Source organism: Babylonia areolata, chromosome 21 (genome assembly GCF_041734735.1).
Source record: "Babylonia areolata isolate BAREFJ2019XMU chromosome 21, ASM4173473v1, whole genome shotgun sequence".
Lineage (NCBI taxonomy): Eukaryota > Metazoa > Mollusca > Gastropoda > Neogastropoda > Buccinidae > Babylonia > Babylonia areolata.
This window is the reverse complement of record NC_134896.1, coordinates 34,795,159-34,800,158: the sequence shown is the minus strand read 5'-3', so window position 1 is coordinate 34,800,158 and position 5,000 is coordinate 34,795,159.

Below are 5,000 nucleotides of genomic sequence, written 5' to 3'. Positions count from 1 at the left end.
AAATGTAGTTATTAGATTCAGTTTTATTTCATTTTTATTTAATTCTATCTCTGTCCTGTTTGGTTTGTTTTAATTGATCGTGTTCCATATAGCGTTACAAAGAGGAATTGTTGATATCAGTGCCTTTCATCGCAAAATTATCTGAGAAAAAAAACAACAGATTTTTTTTCATTGCAAGGGTGTAAACAAAAAAAAAAAGAATACACACAGAGACACAGACACAGACACACACACACACACACACACACACACACACAGACACACACACACACACACACACACACACACACACACACACACAGAGAAATGCTTCAACTTCTCTAAAACTCGGCCATCATAAAAAAAAAAGAAAAGGTCAAGGAGAAAAGGTATTACCGAGGAGAGAAAAAAAAAAAAAAAGCAAAAACAATCACGAAATAGAAAATAGTTGAAAGAAAGGGCAGACAATCAGAATGTGACTGAAGATGAGAGGTAAGGAAAAGCCAGTAATCTGTAAAACAAAAATCAAATTAGCAAACAAAAAGCAGACAAACTGATGGTGGAAAAGACAATGAAAACACAAAACAAAACAAAACAACAACAACAACAACAACAACAACAACAAGAAAAATGATGCCATCAAATATAAGAATAATTCACCAGGAATTAAGTTTTTTGAAAAAAAAAACAGTAAAAGAAACAAAACAAAATACAGGGATTTAAAAAAAACAAAAAAAACACCGAGGGCAATGACTTTTGAAGGACTTTCAAACTTCACAAATGCCACACATAGTGGAAGGACACTTCAGTAAGCTTCTGGATTGAAGGTTGATGTGTGTGTGTGTGTGTGTGTGTGTGTGTGTGTGTGTGAGGGGAGAGGGGGGTGGGTTGGGGCGGTGGGGGACGGGGGCGGTGGTGGTGGGGGGGGGGGGGGGGGAAGCGGGAAAACCTCTCATGAGAATCAATACCTTCAAAAACCACCTCTCCTTCCCAGCAACAGTCACCTCAAACATTATTGTTGTTGTTAATACTCATCTTCGCTGTTTCCAGTCCCCACAAAAAAATCCATCAATTACAAACTGAATCACCTGTGTTCCGAGTGACCTTCTTTTTTTTTGTTTTTTGTTTTTTGTTTCTTTCCAAATGCCAACAGAGCAAAAAGTCCGTTACGGAAAGAAGCTACAGAGGGAAACATAAGCACAGACACAACACTGCAATGTTATATATGGTGTTCTTTGAGTTTCATTTCTCACTTTCAAGGCAGTATCAGACAAGACTGATCTATATACTTTGCACAACTTCTGCTGTGGCTGTATAAATAAAACAAATGAATGAGTGAATAAGTAAATGAATAAATAAATAGATAAATAAATAAACAAGCAAACAAATAAATAAATGTGTGAACGATTGATTAATCAAATAAACTAACAAAATAAATAAACAGATAGATAAACAAGCGAACAAATAAATAAATGTATGAATGAATGAATAATCAAATAAACAAGCAAATAAACAAATAATAAACAGCAGATGCTTGACTTTCGTATAAACGCAACGGGGCTGATCAGATAGTTTATCCTAGGATTGTGTAAAACATAGTATGATGGCTTTCAAGAAGAAGAAGAAGAAAAAAAAAACACAAAAAAAAACAACAAAACAAAACAACAACAACAACAACAACAACTGAACAACCTCCATAACAGAGCGGCAAGGATTCTGTACAAAACATCTTGCAGGACAGGTGGTTTGGTTTGGAGTAAGAGACATCAATTGTCACCTGTCAAATCCCATCTAACCGACAGCCCTCAAAGCCCATGATGGAATGATTAATTATAAGAATGCTTGTCTTTCATCGAGTGATCCACGCTGCAAAACCGGTGCGCGGCGGAAAATAACTGAAAATCTCAACACCCTTGACATTTCTTTGTGCCGATTTTCTCTCTCTCTCTCTCTCTCTCTCTCTCTCTCTCTCTCTCTCTCTCTCTCTCTCTCTCTCTCCACGATTCACCAAAATGTCAGTCGGCCAGCTCAGTAAGTTTATAAAACCAGTCTTCTTCCTCCCTAATTATTCAGTTTCTTCAATCAGAAAGAATACACGGCCTTCATTCAGTTGTTTTTTTTTGTTTCCGGCATGACTGTCTTGGGAGGATTTTGATGAACTTCTTATTTGCTGCACCTGACAACCTAAGTTTTTTGTTGTTGCTTTATTGTATTGTATTGTATCGCATTGTATCGTATTGTATTGTATCGTATTGTATTGTATTGTATCGCATTGTATCGTATTGTATTGTATTGTATCGTAATGTATTGTATTGCATTGTAATTTTCAGTCGTAATGTGTAATGGAATCAAAGAGACACCTTGGCAAAAATATGTTAAGACGAATACTGGATTTAAAACAATCATAGTATAAGACCTCGGGCATGTAAAAAAAAAAGAAAAAAAGAAGAAGAAAAGTACACTGTTTGTAAATGTAAAACGTCGTATTTTGGGCGAGCATCTCCATGAAAGCACGTGTGAGGTGTGTTGGAGTTGAGATAGTAAATATTGGTTGGGGAACGTGGGGTGGTGGTGAGGGCGGGGAGGGGGGGGGGGGGGCGTGTTAGAAAGATGGGGGGAGGGGACAGAATTATTTTTCATTTTATGTGGATGACAATTGAGGGGTTAGTCAAACTCACACACAGGTGTCTGTATAACCCGGCCCCACAACTCCCCAAACGTATGGATGTGAAACGTGGACCCTACACCGACGGCACATCAAGCAACTAGAACAGTTCCACGTGAGATCGCTGCACATGATCATAGGCATCCGTTGGCAGGACAAAGTCACAAACCAAGAGGCGTTGGACAAAGCTGGCTTGACAAGCATCGAGTCATTGTTGTTGAAAGCTCAGCTGCGCTGGGCTGGTTATGTCATCAGAATAGACGACACCCGCATCCCCCAGGCAACTGATGTACGGTGAGCTCAAGAAGGGTCAACGCAGACAGGGAAGGCCCAAACTGAGGTCCAAAGACACCCTGAAGAGCAGCCTCACATGGTGCGGCATCCAACCACGCAAGTTTGAAGCCTCTGCTGTAGACAGATCATACCGGATGTCTCTCACCTCCAAAGCAACAGCTCCCTTTGAAGAGGACAGACGGCTGCGTCTCGCCGCTGCGAGGGACAGACTCCTTGGTCCAAACTTCAGACCATCTGTGTGACACCTGTGGGTGCCTGTGTGACTTCCAGCTTTGGGCTGCGGAGTCACATGCGCTGTCATCGCTGAGTACACAGACCTTGTCAGCATCGGCTCTGGATGGACTACCAAGAAGAAGAATGACAATTTCAGCCTGGTTTTGTTTTTGTTTTCTTGTTTGCTTTTGTTTGTTTCTTTCTTTCTTTTGTATGTCCAATCCTCTCTCTCTCTCTCTCTCTCTCTCTCTCTCTCTCTCTCTCTCTCTCCTTCTCTTCCTCTCTCTCTGTCTTTCTTTCTTTCTTTCTTTCTTACTCTTTTTTTCCCTTCCGTTTTCGTTCTATCTCCCTGTGTGTATCATATGATTCTCTCTCTCTCTCTCTCTCTCTCTCTCTCTCTCTCTCTCTCTGTGTCTCTCTCTGTGTCTATGTCTCTGTCTGTCTGTCTGTCTCTCTCTCTCTGTCTCTCTCGCTGTGTATATATATATATATATATATGTGTGTGTGTGTGTGTGTGTGTGTGTGTGTGTGTGTGTGTGTGTGCGCGTGCGCGTGCGTACGTGCGTGCGTGCGTGCGCGCGCGCGCGCGCTTCTTTCTTTCTCTCTGTCCATCTGTCTGTCTTTCTGTCTGTGTCTGTGTCTCTGTCTGTCTGTCTGTCTCTCTCTCTCTCTGTCACGCAGAAAAAAAAAAGCAGCGAGACACAAAGATAGAGAAAAAAGACGTTCAAGAGAGAAACAGACGGCCAGACAGACAGAGACACAGACAGAATCAATGTACAGCAGTTCATTACCATCACGGAAACTTAGATAGCTCCCAAGACATTATGTCATGGTCTCTACACTTTACACGCCAAAAATACCACTTCACAAATGGCACAGACCGAAATAAACTACGCTGAACTTTTCTACCTTGAGGTCAGAAGACAGTTAACCTTTTCTCCTCTACAGGACTGGGAATCGGGCGCAACAGCCGAGTGGTTAAAGCTTTGGACGTCCAATTTAAGGGTCACAGGTTCGAATCTTGGTCACAGCGCCTGGTGGGTAAAGGGTGGAGATGATTTTTTTTTTTTTCCCCGATCTCCAAGGTCGACAGTTTTGCAGTCCTGCAACGTGCCTGAACCCCCTTTCGTGTGCATGACAAAGCTTGTAGTGTCCAGTCAGCGTGACAACGCCCTTCAGACAAGGGGGCAAGAAAGAACACGCAATGCCTGTGAACACACCTCAAGTAATTTGCATGATCATGTGAACTACAAACACAGACACGCACGCATGCTTTCAATCAGATACAACTCCATTCATTCACGCACGCTCACCCTCGCGCAAGGTTGCGAGTGCCAAGCCGCAACCATCTCTGTCAAAGCCTACCTCTCCCCCCCTCCATCAAGTGTTCACACACACACACACACACACACACACACACACACACACACACACACACCTCATCCCCATCCACCTCAACACGCATGCACACACACACTCACACACACACACACACACACACACACACACACACACACACACACACACACACACACAAACACACACACTCATACACACACACACACACACACACACACACACCTCATCCCCATCCCCCTCAACACGCACACACACACACACAGACACACACACACACACACACACACACACACACACACACACACCTCATCCCCACCCCCCTCAACACGCACACACACACACACACACGCACCTCATCCCCATCCCCCTCAACACACACACACACACACACACACACACACACACACACACTTCATCCCTATCCCCCTCAACACGCACACACACACACACACACACCTCATCCCCACCCCCCTCAACACGCACACACACA